We start from the raw sequence: 20,488 nt of genomic DNA, 5'->3' as shown, positions 1-20,488 counted from the left end.
CTGCTTATCTTGAGGGATAGTAACTGTGCTGAAGTTTCTGCTTCTGAGCAAGGAGCTTGCCCTGATGTAACAGAGTAAGCTGGCACTGAACCAGAATTTCAGTATCTGGAAAGCAATATAATATTGTAAATGAAATAAGCTGTCTCAATGCAGCAGACTACATTCTAGGAGTGCCTAACGGAGAGGAAGCGGGGTAACTAGGGAAAAGAATAAAAGTGCCACCCCCAGAAAGAGATATTTATGTGGGTGCACAAGTGTGTTTAACCTTCTCTTTATTTCTGTCTGGCCTCATGGTAGCCACAGTCATCTGGGATGTGGAATTTCTACCTCCCTCAAACGACCTTGACCTTGGGAGTCACATCTGTATTCTCTAACTTAGCAGCTAGCCAAGTGCATTTGTAAATCTTTGGTCAGAATTTGGAAGAATTTCCAGCTGCCCATATCAGATTCTAGCTGTGCATGATGGGTGTGGTTTGGATTCATGGAATCACTGAGTTCTGCTGTCAGTGTGTACTCAGACTTCATTGAATACTTGCACCTCCAAAGCCATGGTCTCTGCCACTCATACTGCTATGAATTCAGTACAATTTTACATCAGACTAGGTATGTTATATGCTTAGTACTCATGAAAACAGCATAGGAACCTTATAAATTAATCTGTCCACTCTTAATTCTGTTTCTGCTCCATAGAAAACCCTCAGTAATAGTTGTGGAATGATTGAATGAATGAGTACAATGGATTGAGTTTTTTTAAGTACAAACTCTCACATGGGGGAAAACATTCTTTAAAATAGAAAGATAACCAAAGTTACACATAAAAGCGATTAGCATATTTTCATATTGGGTACATAATAAGTATTTAATATCCCTATGCCAAATATTAGTGATATTAGTGCTAAGCCCCTGAAGAATGTGTCTTCCACAGGAACATCCTAAGCCCTGATAGTGTGTTTTGGGAAATGGAAACTCAAAATTGTAATTTACTATGGTGAGTGTAAAATTTTAATGCCTAGAACTTGGTAAAGAATAAAGAAAAATGATAACTTCACTCAATACAAGAACTCAGAGAAGCCTTAGTGGATAATTTGATGCTGAAGTAAAATCTCAAGGGAGGAGAAGAGGAACTTCTGCTTCTGGATAAGATTATTAGGTCATGGAAGTTCAATGCTCTTGCTGTAACATTTAGATAAAATCTGAGAAATTATAAAATCACATATTTACAGACACTGGAAAGCTGTGGAAACAGTGAGGACTACATGAACTGAGGTTCTGCCTTTGAAGGGTAGAATCAATCTTCCACAGCCTTCCAGAGCACAGGAGACAGAGATGTGACATTCTCCGTGACCCTGGGAGGATCAGGCACAAGGAACAGGGTTCAACCAGGTGGAGTCTTTTTAAAATTGCTACCAAGCTCTTACTCAACTCACTACCTGATTTGATTGAAGTTATTACCCCTTCTCTCTACCTGACTGGTTTAAAAATAATGGGGAGAAGGAGCACGTTATTGCTTTTACTGGCATAATATGCCATCTTTTAAACTATTGTGGGGATAGAATAAAAAAAAATTAATAGAAATATGAAGCAATGAGAAAACGTGGCTAAGAAATTATATAGTAGAAGCTGATCTGCAAATAATTCAAATATTGGACTTAGCATATGGAGATTTTAAAATGAGAACACTTAATATATTAAAGAGAAAGAATCAAAATGAACACAATGAATAAAAAGATGGGGAATTTCAATATAGAACTGGATCTATACAATGAATCAAATGTATATTCTAGTATTAAAAAGTAAAATATCTGGAATTCAAATTCGTTATTGAGAACTAGGAGGAGGTTGGACATTACAAAAGACAAGATTAGTGAATTCAGAAACAGATCAATAGAAAAATATATATAAATTGAAGCAAAGAGAAAAAATAAAATAGAATAAAAAACACAAGTGGGACATAGTCAAAAGGGCAAATATACATATACAGGCCTACCCAGCTTTATTACATTTTGCTTTATTGCACTTCACAGATATTGAGTTTTTTATAAGCAATTGATGCAACGAAATTCATCACTGTCTTATTTTAAGAAATAGCCACAGCTACCCCAGACTTCAGCAACCAGCAGCCTGATCAATCAGTAGCAATCAACATGGAGGCAGGACCCTCCACCAGCAAAGAGATTATGACACTGAAGGCTCGGATGACGGTTAGCATTTTCTGGCAATAATGTATTTTTTAATTAAGGTATGTACACTTTTTAGACATAATGCTATTGCACAAAATAGACTACAGTATAACGTAAACATAACTTTATATGCACTAGGAAACCAAAATATTCACGTGACTCGCTTTATTGCAATAGTCGCTTTATTGCAGTACCCTGGAATCAAACCCGCAATATCTTTTAGGTATGCCAATTGGAGTTTCAGAGGTAAATGAAAGAAAATAGGACAGAAAGAATATTTGAGAAGATAATTGGTAAGAATTTTCCACAATTGAATTGAACTGGAAACTTCAATCCACATTTTCAAAAGGCTCTGCAAACTCCAAAAAAGAAAAGTATAAAGAAAACACAGATAGGTATAGTAAGTAAAGTGCAGGAGAGAAGACAAAGAAAAAAATCTTACAAATAGCAGAGGGAAAACAAGACATTAGTTTTAAAGAAGTAAGAGTACAAAAAAGATAGCTGACTTCTCATCAGAAGTGGACAAATCAGAAGGCAGGGAACAATATCCTTCAAATGTGGAAAAAAATGCTAACATACGCGAATTTTATGCTCATAGGCAATAGCCTTTAAAAATAGAGGCAAAATAAGAAGTTTTCAGAAAACAAAGCTGCCTTCTAAGAAATAGTAAAGCAAAATCTTAGGCAGAGGGAACTATCCTAGGTAGCAGCACAAAATTTCAGAAAGGAATGAAGAACAACAGGGAGATCAAATAAGTGGGTAAATAATTTTTAAATGAAAATCGATAAATACATGTGTTTAAACAGAAATTTAAAAATTACTGGAAAAAAATAGCATATTAAAAATTTATGATTATTCTAAAAGAAAAAAAAAATAGCAGAGGACCGAAAGAGCAAATAACAGATAAAAATAAAATAAAAGAACAAAATCAAACAACCAAATAGTAGATGTAAGCTAAGAACATTAAGTATAAATGGAGCAAAGACTTCAATGAGAAGACAAAGCATTTCAGATGGGATTTTACAAATCCAGGATGTAAGCTATTTACAAGAGATAACATCTGAATATTAAGAGTACTGAATGTTTGAAAGTAAAAGAATGGAAAAATAAGACTATTTTATTAGTATAAGACATTAGGTATTAAAGGCAAGGCAAGAAGTATCACTAAAGATAAAGGGTGGCATTTTATAACCAAAGAGCTTTTTCAATAGAAAAAAGACGATCTCAGAAAATTATTTAAAAATATACATTTCATTTCATAATTCGGAGGCACTTGATCTTGAAGTGTGGTGGCTACAGAAACTAGGATGCTGAACATTTAGAGATGAATGAATGTGAACAGGGACAGAGAGCATAGGCTATGCTTTCAACTGTTTAAATGAAGGAGAAGAAAAAGATATGTCATAAGCTACCAGAAAGTGAAGGTCTTATGATGAAAGGGATTTAAGTGTAAGTTAAACTTAAAACATGAACGCCTTTAAGACATTTTGGAGAAAAAAAAAAATTGCTACTGAATAGTATGTTGTTCTTCTGTGTTGCACTGGGTGTAAGAGTAGGTTAGTTTCACAGCAGAGTACTGATGAGGGTCCTGTCTTTTGCATTTACACTCCTTTTGACCTTCAACAACTCATTCATCATCTAAGCCTCTATTTCTCCTTCTATAAAATAAGAATACTAATACTGGCCTGCTAGGATTATTGTAAGAAGTAAATATAGTTTTCACAGAAAAGTGCTTTGTAAATGGAGTATGTTTAAATACGACATTACAAGATAAATGCAGCTTAAAAATATAACTGCATTACAAGATAAATTCAGATTAGAAATCAAAAAAGAAGCATGGTAAAACCCAATGATAAAAGTATTAGAAATTCTATTCCCTTTAGAATTAAAAAAACAAAGTTTTGCATACATACTTGGGACAATGTCTGTATTTTCTTGCTCTCTAGGTGCTTTGTCTATAAAACATAAATACAAATTGGTGCTAAAATATTTCCTAGAGTCCAGCATGCCCCATTATTTGCATTCTTTGGTGTGCCTGGGACCCCCGAGTGCACTTCACCATGCAAATACCATCATCACTGAGATTTGCTTGCCAATTAGAACTATTCTAGTCTGGAAATCCCATGAGCTCTGATAAGGGAGTTCTTGGGCTTGTGCAGGAAGATAACCAAACAAAACGTATTGTACAAATAGATGCCTATGTTGTATTACCTTGTCATGTAACATAACAAGAAATATCCCAACAATCCTTCAGCAGATGACAGGAGTCAAACAACACTGCAGTAGGAAAGATGCTCCGCAGATACAGGGTCCAAGACATAAAAAACTAATATTTCTGCTACATAAAATATTAAATCCTCAATGGCATGCTTCTAACATTCTCAACAAATGCAGAAACACTTGATGAGGATGGAACACAGCATTAATGTATCAATTAAAACACAAGGCAGTCATTTCTCCTCTACGTCTTGTCTTCCAGAACTCAGGAAATGCTTAATGTGCTTAATGATGCCAGTGGTGGCCACCGTCACTTTCTCTGGGAAAAGTTATCCTCAGTCCAAGTTGGCTGCTCTAATTCCTCAGCACCCTTTGCTGTGTAATTTCTATGAGAGCTCAGACATTTCCACTGGACAAGCATCCTTCTATATTTGAATATGTCACTAAATGAAAAATAACGAATATGGTAAGAAAAACAACAACAACAACAAAAAAACACTTTGGCAGGCTAGATGCTGAGCATACTGATCTGAGTCAGAAAACAAAAGTTCGAAAACATACCCTTGGCATGGTATTCTTAGGAAAATCACATATTCTTTTTTCACCTCAGTATTCCCCACTCTAATTTTTTAACTCACTGCATAGGATCACAGACAATAGGGTAGATTGTTATTGCATCATCTTAGCTAACCTGAAAGTAAAGAGCCCAGAATTTCCTTGTCTGAATAATTAGGGTTAAGGTCAGCACAAGAGAAAAATGAGTGGATTTGGGAAGCAGCTATGAAGAAGTAGTCATTGTGTCCTAAGAGATGACATTAGTTCCATTTGCTTGGCAGATCTCTATTTTTCCTCACTTTAATGCTCCAGGTACATCTCTCCTTGACAATCGACCATACTGAATCCCAGCAACCCCAGGCCAACAAAAACTGCTTCATTGAGAACTCAGAGAAGCAATAGCCATGAAGACCCAACGACCTTCATAAACTTCTAAACCAGTTCTATACAAGAACTGGCTTCCTGCAGTTACAAATCATTCGTGAACACCCAGATTTAGCAGGGACTTTTATCTGATTCTTTTCAGACCTAACTTCCCATTCCCTCCGACAACCACGTGAGACTTATTTTGTATAATAAATTTCTTACTTCATAATATTCATACTGGTTCTGCTTCTATGATTGAACCCCAACTGATACAGAAGATAAAATGAAATAACAGTCAGTAAAGGCAAAAAGGATTTTCTTTTGTTTTAATTGTGAAAAGTAATCTTGCAACTTTATGCAGGGAAAAAAAAAAGAAAAACTTAAAAATACCTCCAACACAAATGTACTGGCTAGGCCTGACCTCATTTGCATACGTGGCACAAGAGTACAAATAGTGGATCACATGCAATATTATTAAAAATATATAAATTATAAATTGAGCTAAAACTTCCAAGCAAAATATGTTCTATTGTACTACCTTGAAAATTATACCTTCAAATTCAAAAAGTTTGAAAATATGCATAAAGTTATATAAAGTTATGATTTTATGTGGCTTAAATACCAAATTAGACAACTTTTTATAGTCATCCTAGTTATTAAAAATTTTTTATTAATTTCAATTTTAAAAAACTCTGCTGACACAGTAGTAAGTGAAATTTTCAAAAGTCTTAAAGAAATAATTATATTCAAAAATAAGAAATTAATTTTACTTATCACATTCAAATATCATAATGGGGGCAAACAATAAATTATCCTTATAAATAAAACATTACAAAATATTTTAATTTCCTCCCTATTAAGGTTATTTTCACTGTCTTTAAAAATATTAACTAGATTTCTACTATAATATAAACACTAGTGTAAATTGTAGTGATCTCATTATGCTTTAAGAGAGCTGCTTATATACAAATTTAATCTCAATATGGATTTTTATAATGTAAAATGTTCTTTAGCTTCCATGTATAACTGCTATAAATATCAGGCTAATTCACTTACGTTTCAGAGTAGGATGGCGTGATGGTTAACTTAATGTGCCAACATAACTGGGCCATGTGTGCCTAGATTAAACATTATTTTTTGGTGTATCTGTAGGAGTGTTTTTTGATGAGTTTGGCATTTGAATTGGTGGACAGAGTAAAGTCAATAACCCTCCCCAATGTAGATGGTCATCATTCAATCCTCTGAGCACCTAAGTAGAACAAAAGGCAGAGAAAGAGGGCATTTGTTTCCTTCCTCCCTGCCTTTTGGAGCTGGGACATAGCTCTTCTCTTGTGCTTATACTGAGATTTATATCATTGGCTTCTATGATTCTCAAGGCCTTTGGATTCAGACTGGAATTATACCACTGGTCTTCTTGGGTCTCTAACTTGCAGATAATGGGATTTCTCAGCCTCCATAATCATCACATGAGCTGATTCTTCACAATAATAAACAAATACAAAAAAATTATGTTTCTCTGGACAATTCTGTCTAATACAGCTGGTATAGTTTGGGTCTGACCAAAGTTCTAGATAAGAAAAATACAAAAGTCAGATAAGATGAAAACAACTTCTGTTTAAAGGTGTCAGAGAACTGTGAAAGCAAAGAGGACTAGAAAGCCTAGAATTCTGGAGATGCAGGAATCTTGGAAAGGTAGCTGAGAAATCTGAAGCCACTTCTCCCCTGGAGCACTTGCTGACTTGTTGCAGACAAAACTGACAGTAGAAGCTTGGCTCAGACCAAGGGTCTCATTTGGTGACAGAAAGACCAGCAGAGTTTTTGGTGGTCTCCTGGTTTTACAGTGGCAAAGAAAATGAAACTTGAGGAGGTTCAAGCTCAAAAACTGTATCTCCCTCAAGAGACTTACCAAATTCTAAAGGTGCTTCGAAGCTTCATACATAAAGGGGCTTTAATATAAGCTCTCTCTCCTGAGATTAGAAATGAAAGGATCAACATTTCCTATTTAATATTATACTGGAGGTTAGAGCAACTATAATAAAATAAAAGGTGTAGTATTGAAAAGAAGTAAAACTGTCATTATTTGTATGTGATTTTTTTTGATTATTGTAAATCAAAGGAATCCACAGACAAACTACAAGAATAATTAATGATCATTCTATCAAGGTCAATAAGAAATAATCATATTTCTATATACCAATGTATAAGTTAATGTTTGCTGTGTACAAATTATCCTAAAACTTAATGATTAAGAAACAACTGTCTGTTCAGTTGACAATTCTTAACAGCAACAATTTGGTCTGGGATCATCTGAGTAGTTCCTGTGGTCTTAGATCAGCTCAGTCGCTGTCACTCTGCTATCAGCTACTGGAAAACTGAGGTTTGGCTGGCTTGGGATATCCACAGCTGGGATGACTCACCTCTACTCAAGTTGGTTGTTCACCCTTCCCCAGAACACCTTGGACTTGTTTACATGGAAGCTAGGAAGTATTACTAGGAAATCATTTTTTTGTGTGTGTATGCCTGAACTTAAAACTGGCACAATGTCACTTTTGCCACATTCCATTGGCCAAAGCAAATCACAAGGCCCCCTAGATTCTAGGGTGGGGGAAATAGATTCCTGCTCTTGATGAAAGGAGCTCAAGAGTCATACTTCAAAGGATATGACTAGAAAAAGGAGTGGAGAACTAGGGCCACACATGTAATCACTCTATTACAATCAGCAATAAAGAAATACAAATTTTCATAAAAGATTAACTATAACAGCAAAAAGATAAGAAACATCAACAAAATACCAAACATCTGGACAAGATAGAGTAACAAAGAAAAGACTTCCCTCCCATCTGACACAATGGGCAAATACATGAAACAATTTTTAAAACAATGGGCATGAGGGAGTGAAGGACAAAGATCCCCAAGGGACAGGAAACAAACAAGATGAGCCCTATGATTTCCCCAGCTCACTGCCTTCAGAATGTCCCTAGGTAATAGTACAGGAAAAAGCCTGGCAGTGTCCAGCAAACTTCATGGGTTGAGGAGAAAGAGTTGGAGGGAGTTCAGGAAGAACAGAAAGCTACAGAGAGCTCACCAGACAGAGTAGTAAAAAGAAGAAAGCTACTGAGAGAAAGAAACTTGAAGACTGTAGCTGAATACTGATTAGCACATGTGTATGAGGAAACCACTAGGCATTGTTTGCGTCTGATGCCAGCAGTTACATGCTACAAACCTTCATGACAATGGCATGCAGTCACATTTTATTTCAAGGTCACAGGGCAAGAGATATAGGACAACCATCCATTTCTTTGGGGTCTAAATTATATTCATCAAAAGAGCAGGGTCACAGGTCACAAGTGCCAGATCCCAAGTGCCAGATGGGCTACATGTTTTATATTCAATGAATTTCCGTGTCTGTGACATGCAAAGCTCTCTGAAACACAGGTCTAAGGGGGTCCTGGTTCTGGTTAGAATTATTGGTACATTTGACCATGGACTAAGGTGTTCGATTGATTGACTGATTGCCACTACTATTTTTACCCATTGTTTCTAAGTACTTCTCTCATTTTTGAGGGGATTTTTCTCATAAAATGTTATTTCTTTAATGTGTTACCATCAGGTTGTATTTAAGCAGGTTTAAAATCCATTAAAAGAAGAAAAAGGGAAGCGGGAGACAAATAATTTGATCCCCAATAAACAGGGACCGTGTTTAAACCCATGGTTTTGTTCGATTTGTTTTGATTAAAACTGTACCCTATTTTTGTACTCCCTATAATGTGTAAAAAGCTATAATATCTTAAGCTGAGTTCTTTTGGCAGCTTATGTTGATTTTTAGTGTCAGATTCAGGACCCAAGGAGAGAATGAATGCTATACATAGCCAATTTACTGCTAATTAGATGTGTTTGCAAGTTGGAATTCCTTCGATCAGGGGAATAATTCACTGGAAGCCTGAATATAGAGAAGTAACTTTAAGAAGGGAGCTGGATTCAGAGAGGTGTGTCAGTAATGATGACTTGTGCAGGCAGGTACTCACCCAGATCATTAGAGGAAAGCATTGGGGGGCGCGGGGAGGGGCTGTGCTCTGTACTGCATCTGTCAACCAGCTGATACCACTCTGCTTCAGCTCCTCACCAAGGGATGAGACGGGCCCTTTAAAAGAAACTTGTAGTAGGTATTTGTGCTTGACTGCAGCACGCTCTGAGGAGTCTACTGGGAAGCCCAGAGAGATCTGTGGAACTTCCAGCACACACACACACACAAACCAAATGACTTAGGGTAGGGTGGGTGGAAAAATAAAGAGGAAGCAAGAAGGAGACGTGAGAAAAATTCATTTATCCCTATATTATAACAAGATGCTCTCCGGGGAACTTATTTCAAAGTAAAAGAAGAGATGAACAACTTTATGAATGGTATAATTGTTCATAGGCTATATAAAACATCTTTTAAGTATCAATTTACAAGCGCCCAGAAGATTACGGAAAACTGAGAATAAGTTTAAAAAAAAATCAGCTTAATCTAATTTCCTCCTATAACAGAGCAAGAGAGCTGCTGAATCAATAGTTATAATTAGCGTAATTGTCCAAAGTGGACTGACCATACTAAAGATGCAAAACGTGTCATCTTGGTTAAATTTCTAGTCCTGGGCCACTTGGTAAATGTCTTTAAAATGGAGAAGTCAGGAAAAGAACAGGGTTTAGCTTATCTCGGGTGAACAAAGATTCTTGTGAGCAATACTTACGCCATCCTACAGAAGACAAAAGAGTGGGATGCGTTACTGTGTCAAACTGAATTCTTCAAGAATGTCATGCCTGTTTCTCTTTCACATCTTAATTAATTACTTAGATAAGGGTCAACTATCAGATTCTTGCATATGAATGGGAGCAGAGCATTTTCCCTTCAAGTCTGTTACTCCTATTGTTGCAAAACCAATCTTCTCTCCTGCTAATACCCTTTACTCCGCCAAACACCACGTATTTATTTGGTCAAACTTTCAGTAAAGAATTATGTTTTCACAAAACTCCTTGATTGAAAGAGAGCAAGGAAAACTCTGAAGAGATGGAAGAAAAGTGAATTAAATTATCAGAGCTAAATTTTGCATCTATCTCTCCTCTCTTTTCTCTATCACTACTTATAGGTCTGGCCCTTCATTATTTCTTGCTTGAATAACTGTGAAAGCCTCATATTCCTGAGACGGCCTGTTTATATTCATCCAGCGTCCCTTTCAGAGATGTTTCGTGAACATAAATTTGACTGCTACTCTGCTGCCCAAAAAACATTCATTGCTCCCAAACTTCTTATTAAAGCACATAGGCCCTTCACAATAAATCCAATCTTTCTTTCCAAGCTTACCTCCCACCACCACCAATCAACAATACCCTTGATTTTATAGCTACATAAACCTTCTTTTGGTTTTCCTGACTTTTCTCCAATATTAAGCTGCCTGTTTCTGTGTGATCCTGTACAAAGGGAATTATAGACTGAAGATGATTAAAAGTATTTGTTTCAGAAATCACCTCACCACAGGACTATTTTTCAATTGGTAAGATTTAATGTAATCTAAATTTTTATTTAATATTAGAAAATTCATTTTCCATTAATTAATTTTGAAATCATCATGTAAAAAAAAATAGACATTTGTAAAACATAATAAAATACTTAAACTTCAGAATGTCACTTTTCTTTCCAAGTTTTTGTTACTTTACACATGCTGTTCCAAAAACATACCACAAAAAATATGGTCATCCTAGGGATAAGATTGCTATCATGTTTAGTTTTCATTCTCATCCTAGTTTATATAAAATCTATTTACTAAATTTTGCATTATGTAAACCTTAATCTAAGCTAATTTGGTGATTATAGGTATCTACCACAAAAACGTTTTATGGATGTTCTTTTTTAGAAGTCTACATAGGCATCTAAACAACCAAGGATAAAAACTACTCAGAAGGACCTTTTAAAATACTATAGGGGATTTGTTGCCTCTAGCATAGTATCTGCCTATGACATTTTGACCTTCTAAGTATTAAATCAGTCTCCAATATGAAGGTAAATACACAGTCACAAAAGTAAACATCTGGTTTCCATGTAAAGAAAACACAGAGATTTTTAAAGGTCGATTACAGACGAATATTTTTCCTATTGCCCATCTAGAATTTTCATATAAAATTTATAAGCAAAGTCACACATTTAAGCTATGTATTAATTTCAATATAATGTGAAAAATATAATGCAATCAATGTATTTGTAAAATGAACCAAATTTTCCTAGCTGCAGGCATGAATGGACTTTTATCACTGTATGAAGAGATAGAATTGTTTCTCTCTTCACCTGTCCTATTTAGTTCCAGAATAAATAGAAATGGATCCTGTGTGGACTAAATATTTGGTTCATAATCTTTCATATTTAATTGACCAGTTACATTTTTTAAGTCAATTAGAGGACATGAAGTTGTCAACTTCTTTTGAAAATTAATCATGGTGTAAAATAAAAAGAAGTAGTATGCACTATCATCATAAAAATCACAAAGAACTTAATCTCAGAATCGCAGTGCTTCCCAGGAGAGTACAACTGGCAATCTTAAAATGCCTGTGTTTTTTCTCATTTCTCACCATATGTTAATGAAAATATCATCACAGAAAGCCAGTTATGTTTATGGACTGGGATTTAGGAGCCATTGGACTGTGAACTATGTCAGACAGTTAGTCAAGGCATTCTATGGTGATGGTAAGCTTTTGCTGTTGAGATATTTAATGATTATACAAAACTTTCTTAGCACTACCAAAAAATAAATAAATAAATACAATGTTAACTGAGTGTCAAAGAAGGAAGTGATACTTTTCCAATGAAGTAGATCTTAAGTGGCTCTTTATTTACTACAATTCTCAGATAAGGCTGTTTTCAGAGAAGGCTCATGAAACCAGAGAAAATGTAGCTGCAGTGATCATGGCCACGAGGCAAAAATATTCTTCCTAGTGTGAGAAGTAGGGAACTACATCACATAGTCATTCTCATAACCTAGAAAGGCAGGTCTCTGCATTTTTCAAAGCTTGAGCTTGTTGGAGGAAAGCAGAATACTCAGTAGAAATTAATGGATGAAGAACTCTGCACTTAAAGACTGTACCTCACCAAGTGCATAATGTGTTTGCAATAGAACTAAAACACATTTTTGGAATTTTCATTGAGAGTCTAAGTAGGCAAGCTACAAGCCAGTCTCAGAGTACCATACTTACCTGAAACTTAGGAGAGAAGGTAGACTTCACTAGAAAGTAAATTCTTAACGCTGGTTTAAAAATAATTACCACTTCCTGTGAGAACCTGAAAACTATTCTCAGAAGCCCTTTGTAATTTCTTACATAGAAAAGTATAAAAAGCTCTCCTGCATTTTTTTTTTTTCTTTTTAACAAGTCTTTAACAGCTTTCTCCATCTCTACTTAAAAGACCTCTAGGAATTCATATAAATCGATGCTTATAAATGGAGGACTGTCTATTACGTATAAGAATCTCTCACCTGAATTGGGTAAAATCTGGTAGGTAATACTCACTTTTAAAAATCCTAACTTCAATTTTCACTGTAAAGTTTTGATGCGCTATTTAGTGCGGATGTGCTACAAATCACATCACAATAAAATATAATTTTATTTTTATAAAACCATGTTAACTAGTTTCAATTTAAGTTCATGCCCACACATTAAGAGGATCTTTAACATTGTCCAATCATAAGATGCTTGAGCGATTCAATCACTCTCCTGATCTAGATGTGTGTGTCACACGTTCTTTCTCTTCAAACCCAAAATATTTCCTTACCCATACCGAATTGCACCAGTGACCTTGCTTCCTACTTCACTGAGAAAATTGAAGCAATCAGTAGAGACCTTCCACTGATTCCCACAACTTCCTCTGCCTACCCATTAGCACTTGTCATCAGATTTTCTGCCTTTCTGTTTGCTACTCTAGATGCCAAGCTTCATTCCTACATGTGACTAGTTGAGCCTATCACATTCAATCTCACCAAGGACATTGCCCCAGCAATTATTCTCTTTCTTTAATATATCAGCAATATTTTCTTCTATACTGTATTATTCCTATCAGCATATATCACAATGGATTGTATCTTTGTCCCTGAAATACTTTCTTCATTTTGCTGCTAGCACATTACACTCTCTTGTCTTTCCTGCTATTACTCTGGTTTCTCTTTCTCAGTCTTTTTTGTTGTTCCCTCTTCTTCCTCCCAACCTTTATAAAAGTTGAGATGCCCCATGTCTCATTGTAGGAAGGGCACAGAATTTCTGTCTTGCTTTATCTATACTCATATTTTTTGTAGTAGCATTTTGTCTCATGTGTTTTTCTTTTTTCTTTTTTTTTTTGGGGGGGAAGTGTTGGAAGACAGTGTGTTTCTCCAGGGCCCATCAGCTCTAACTAGTCATCCTTCAATCTAGTTGTGGAGGGCGCAGCTCAGCTCCAAGTCCAGTCGCCATTTTTAATCTTTAGTTGCAGGGGGTGCAGCCCACCATCCCATATGGGAATTGAACTGGCAACTTTGTTTTTCCTTGTTGTTCAGAGCTTGTGCTCTAACCAACTGAGCCATTCAGCCACCCCTCCAGAAGTTCAACAGCAGCTCATTGTCTTCAATCTAGTTGTGGAGGATGCAGCCCACCGGCCCATGTGGGAATCAAACCAGCAACCTCACTGTCCAGACTTCAAACTCCAACAAACTGAGCCATCTGGCCGCCCGACTCTCATGGTTTTAAATTCCATTTACATGCTAAAAACTCACAACATTTCAGCTAATAATTATACCCCAAACTCCAGACTCAGAAATCCATATACCTTTGCAAAATCTCCATTTAGATGTCCAGCAGACATGTGAAAGTCAACTAGACTGTTATTTGTCACCATATACAAAAATTAACTCAAAATGGATCAAAGACCTAAATATAAGACCTGAAAAAAATAACATACATAGAAGAACATATAGGGACTAAACTTATGGACCTTAGCCTTAGAAAGGATTTTATGAATTTGACTTCAAAAGCAAGGGAAGTAAAGCAAAAATAAATGAATGGGACTATACCAAACTGAAAACTTCTATACAGTAAAAGAAACCATAAAAAAAAAAAAAAGGCAAAGAGGCAACCAACGGAATGGAAAAATATATTTGCACACAACATATCTGACTGGGGACTAATATCCAAAATACATAAAGAACTCATACAACTCAACAACACAAACAATCCAATTAAAAAATGGGCAGAGGACCTGAACAGACACTTTGGCCAAGAAGACATACAAATGACCAACAGATATATGAAAACATGCTCAATTTCACTAGCCATTAGGGAAATGCAAATCAAAACCACAATGAGATACCACCTCACATCTGTTGGAAAGGCTATTATCATCAACAAGACAAGAAATAACAAGTGCTGGAGAGGTTGTGGAGGAAAGGAACCCTCATACAGGCTGCTGGGAGTGTAAATTAGTACAGCCAGTGTGGAAAACAGTATGGAGGTTCCTCAAAAAATTAAGAATAGAGTTACCATATGACTGAAGAATCCCTCTTCTAGCTATCTACCCCAAAATTTTAAAAACATTTATTTGTAAAGATATATATACCTCTATGTTATTGCAGCATTATTCACGGTGGCCAAGACATAGAAATAACCAATGTGTTCTTTGATAGATGATTGGATAAAGAAGATGTGGTACATATACACAATGGAATACTACTCTGCAATAAGAAAAGATGATGTCACCATTTGCAAAGTGACAACATGCATGGATCTTGAGATTATCATGCTAAGTGAAATAAGTCAGATGGAAAAAGTCAGGATTTCACTCATATGTGGGATATAAAACTCAAAGCAACAAATAAACAAATAACAAACAAATGAAAAATAATAGAAACAAATGACAGTATGGTGGTTACCAGTGGGAAAGGGTCGGTGGGGGTAGGTAGAAGAGAGTAATGGGGGTCAAATATATGGTGAGGGACAGAGACTTGACTTTGGGTGGTGAACACCCAATGCAATATACAGATTATATATTATTGTACATTTCAATTGAACACTTGAAAGCTATATAATTTTATTAACCAATGTCAACCCAACAAACGTCATAAAATTAAAAAAGGAAATAATGATTAAATAAATAAATAAATAAATAAATAAATGTCAACACATTAGTGTTCTCAATTAAATGCACACTTAACTACAAATTTAACCATGTGGACTGCATTTTTCTTCACTAAGTCTGGCAACCTTTCAGCATGTCCAAAAATGAACTTTTACTCTATTTCAAAACTTTTCCCAGTTCAGGTGATGTCAATTCATCTTTCCAGTTACTTAGGCTGGAACCTTAAAGCCATCCTTTAGTTCTCTTTCTTTCACATTTCCCATTCCACATCCAATCCACATCTTGTTCGTTCTACATTCAAAGTATATCCAGAATCAGACAACTTTTCACTACTTCTGTGTTCTGTGACCCTCTGCCCCACAACCAAATCAGCATTATCTCTCTCTAGGATCACTGCAATTGATTCCTAAGCCGGCCTCCTTGCTCCCTTACAGTCCGCTCTGCTCACAGCAGTCTGAATGATTCTCTTAAAGGTAAGTGAGATCATGCTTAGAACAAAAGCCTTTCTTACAAATGGACTATAAGGCTCTCCTTGCTTTTTCCTGCTGACCTCATTTCCTACAAATGTCCTCTTCTCTAGCCTTGTTTACTCTGTTCCTTGAACACATCAGGCAAACTCACGCACTAGCTATTCTTTCTGCCTGGAGTTCTTTCCTCCAATATATTAAAAACAAATTCTCTGACCTCCTTTAAATCTTTACTTTAGCATTGTAATCTTGTTGAGGGCAATCAGATTATTCAAAATGTTACTTGTTCCTCCTACCTCATCACTTCTAATCTCTTTATTCTGTTCTCTCTTTTATAGCACTTATCCTTCAACATTCTTCTCGGGTTTATTGTGTGCCTTGCTCCACTAGAGTGTAAGACTCAACACGTATAAGGATTTTTCTCTCTTTCTGATTCATTGTGTGTCCTTAATCCTTAGAAGAGTACCTGTCATGTGGTGGTGATCAGTAAATATTCATGGAATAAATCAATGAAAACTCAGCCTCGAATTGGGATAATGGGTCACATTTCTAGAGTAATATTCAGAGTCTGCTGGAATTCTTACGTTTCTTCCTGGAAGGCACAGAATAAGGGAAATACAACATAGACACAAAGATTCCTATTTCTTTCTGATACACTATTGGAAACAAAACAACTTCAAAAGAACAGGCATTTGATTAAGAATAGAACAGGCCAATGGAAAGAGCTTCTCCTTGGCGGCTTTACATGACACTGCTAGGCCTGCTTTTCTAGATGTGAAAACAATGACACAAAGCTAACCATAACAGAAGTAGTAAGAAACAACATGAGAATTTTGCGCATTTAGCTATATAAAACACTTCCCATCTAATTCGCCTTTGCTTAATGTATATTAAATATATACATTTGAAACTCACTTCATTTTAAGACAGTTATCACCCACATCTGGTTGCAATATGCATTTTCCTCATCCATAATAATATTTGATTGAAAAAATTCAACACAATATGAAATTTTAGATGAGTCTATATCTATATAGCTCAGTTAAGTCTACAAATCATCTAAAACATATCAGCAATTAGAAGTTTAGTAGATCATAGATTTGCTGATTCTTTTGTTCTTAGCTCAATAGAATATTTATTCAACAGATGACTACTGGCATTGTTAGAAGGCGGTAATGCATCTAAACCATGTTTGCTTAGCCTAGCAAAATAATAAATTGTGCTGTGTTTATCCTTTTGTTTCTAAGGCTAACTGTTGGCTTTATTTAATACCCTCTTAACATGCTAATAGCTCCTAATGGTCACATCAGCCATCAGTTAAACAAACCATTAGGTTGTGAAAAGAAATTTCAGTAACGACAATTCACTAATTTGTTGATTGTTAATGGACATTAGCCCATTCAGGACCTTAGCCTAGACATATAGTTTAACTCAGAATCTATTATAGCAGTTTCTCTATACAAGGCAAAGAGGCTAATTCAGCATTCTGAATACTATTTCCAAAAGACATGCTACCTAGATTTTTAAATGCAAATTAATGTTTCCAATCTACGACATACACATGAAGAAAAGAACCTGCCAAAATAAATTGACTTTCGCATTATATAATTTTCACACTGTTTATGATTAAGGATAAATTTGCATGGGTCTCCTTAATCTTTTTCTCAATTATTAAAGCACTGTTACTGCTATTTTAATTGTAGAGTAATTTCTGTTTTAGATCCAAAATATCCTTTATAAAATCAAAACACCAAGTTAGTATGCCAGAAAAGTGAAAGTCAAAGACACATTTATAAATAAGATTTTGCTGTTCATTTCATGCTTATCTTCACTGACAAGAGTTTAAATTGCTGGAAAATATTTTCTTATGTTTCACTTTTCAACTACTTTGTTTTTCAACTGCTTAATTTTTATGTAGAAATGGAATTTGATGACTCTTTTCAGAACAATTACTCAAAATCTGATATTTGAGGTAAGAAAAATGAATGCATAGTTCATCAATCTTAAAAGGTAAGTTAAGATACTTTGTGTTTCTTTTTATATTTCAAATATTTTTTAATAAAAATTCCAGAACTTCTCTAAGCTACCCAGTGTCCCTTTAATTCCGTGTAAATTCAATTACTACATACATTGACAGACCCCAAAGCACACACATGACTGCGGAAAATCATTTAATTGTACTCATATTTTACATAGATGCCATTCATATTATTCAACAATAGGATAACTAGCGCACAATTAAATGTGGCATGTAGTATTAAAGCTAAGCAATGAGTGTATTCATTTTCACCTTTTTTTTTTCTTTCTTTTTTTTCCCCCCTTCTGTCTTCAAAATAAGCATCTTGAATGATAGCTGAGGTGAACCTGAACACTCCTGGCATTTTGAGGGTATTATCACTACACTCTATCATAATTTATTATTTTAACAATTCATAGTGAAGAGGTTTCAGGTTATTTAAACAACCAAATGTTTAGGGATCAAGTTTCTCAGCTTTAAAATTTGAAGAAATATCTTATGGATATGCAGTGTTCTCACAACAAATTAACAGGCACTCCAAAATGATTCTCCCATATGCCATTTAATCATTTCATTACCTTGAAATGTAGAAACTAAATGTCCTGGTCATACAATCACCTAATTATCATGATTGGACCATATACTAGCATACGTATACACATAGTGCAAAATACTTTAATGAATTTTATACGTCTCAAAATTTATTATATAAACTAAATGAAGTGTCCATATTTATTTTTATCCTTTTAATTTCTAAAAGAACAAAAAACTCTAAATGCAGATACCACTGGGTAGCAGCCCTTATGTTTTGGGGTTAAACTTGCAAATTTTTTTCTGAAAATTTCTTAGGAGGTTAATTATTTGTCTATTTTAAACTATATACTATATCTTAATTGTACATTACTATTATTTCATGTGCTATATTGTACTTTTACCATATGTTGAAACTTTATATAACATAAATATATATATAGGTTTTTACCATAAATATATAAAAGTTTACTAATATTTATTTAAAAAATTATCAATATTTCCCATTCTTTAAATGTCATAAATAACCACAATGTTCAATAACCTCAAATAATCAAACTAATCATTTTGTTTACTCTAGAATTCAGTTTATAAATATTGATTAAAAATGCAGACATTGCGGGATTGTTTTGAGAATTAAGCTCAAGACATAATATGGTATAGTATTGAGATTCACCTAACTTTAGATTGCTATCTGGATGTAGAGATAGAACCTAGATGGTGGAGAGCTTGGAGTGGGAGAGGATAATTATACCCTGTTTGTAGAGGAAAACGAAAATTTTCCACTAATTAATAAAACAGAGAAGGCCCTTTTATTTACTGTTATCTAATGCTGTCTCTCATTCTACATAAGAATCATAGTCATGTTTAACTTGTTATTCTGCCCACAAAAAAAAAAAAAAAAAAAGCACAGCTGAGAACATAGGGTCCATTTTTCATTTCACCAGTGATATTAAAATGATAAGTTGGCAACCTTAATTGTTTCTCCCCATAGCTCATTATAAAGTCACCATGTTGATCTATCAAGTCATGGAGTAATTCAATTGATTGATTTGAAACTATTATTGGATTCAATGGCCTTAAATTGCCTCTTTCCACAAAGCAAATATCTTTTGCTAAGAGATACTTTATATGACCAGTATACAAGTATGAGCTTAATCAAATTAATTAATTAAGATACTGACTTCTGTTTGTACTACTATAAAATCCATACCAACCATCATTGTAAATGGAAAAATGCAGTCACTGGGGGAGAAAATGGCAATGACTTGGAAAATCTTATACACCAGCAGTTGTTACCTACATAGTTCTAATACCTTATCAGCTGATTTTGCATTTACCACAATTCTAGTCATGGCACCTTTGTCCCAGACTGTGAGAAACAATCATTATTCAATCCTTCTTCTAAAGGAAGAATTGAAAAATAAATTTTTATATCATTTATCCTTTCTCATCTTTGTCGCATTGTTTCTAATTATGTACTTTGGAGTTCACTTATGACAGCCTCCCAGTCACGTTAAAATTGGCAATTGCGTGGCACATCCTTCCACATTTGTCCTTAGTGCACAAGCAGTCCTTTCTACAGATGTCTTGTGACCATGTTTCTTGTGTTCCTCAATGGGATTTTACTTTATGACCATCATCATTTGCTGACTCTCTTTAAATGTCCTCTCATTACACTTCATTTATTCACTCAAGAAATGTAATTGAGCACCTTATTATAAGGCAGCATTGCTCAAGGTCATAGGAAATCAGCAGTGAATTCAAAGATTGGAGGTAGAGAAAGCAGAGATTATAGTTTTGTATAATTTCTGGTACAGAGGAGAACTGGATCTAACCCTTTTGAGTTCTCTTACTTATCATGCATTAAGTTCCTTTCCTGATAATTTGATTACCTATCTTATAAGAAGTTTTCAGGGAACATTTCACACCCAGAATATTTCCTAATTTGGTTAAAGAACTCCAATAAACTTGTTAAAATCTTGAAAGGTGATTCTCTGAGAAATTGTGTAATGATTGATGGAAAGAAAAT

At 34.9% G+C, this 20,488-nt stretch overlaps 1 long non-coding RNA gene across 1 annotated transcript in view; it reads right to left on the bottom strand.

The window, feature by feature from the left end:
- Nucleotides 1-9,358: 9,358 nt before the first annotated feature.
- Nucleotides 9,359-20,488, bottom strand: part of LOC141571893 (uncharacterized) — a 71,640-nt gene continuing 60,510 nt past the window's right edge. The window contains exon 3 of the long non-coding RNA XR_012496947.1: nucleotides 9,359-9,459. This is a non-coding gene — a long non-coding RNA (uncharacterized LOC141571893). The remainder of the gene's footprint in view (nucleotides 9,460-20,488) is intronic.

The sequence above is a fragment of the Rhinolophus sinicus genome, linkage group LG05 (genome assembly GCF_036562045.2).
Source record: "Rhinolophus sinicus isolate RSC01 linkage group LG05, ASM3656204v1, whole genome shotgun sequence".
NCBI classification, from domain to species: domain Eukaryota; kingdom Metazoa; phylum Chordata; class Mammalia; order Chiroptera; family Rhinolophidae; genus Rhinolophus; species Rhinolophus sinicus.
Note: the sequence above shows the minus strand (reverse complement) of the source record. Positions and strands in the feature narration are given on the sequence as shown.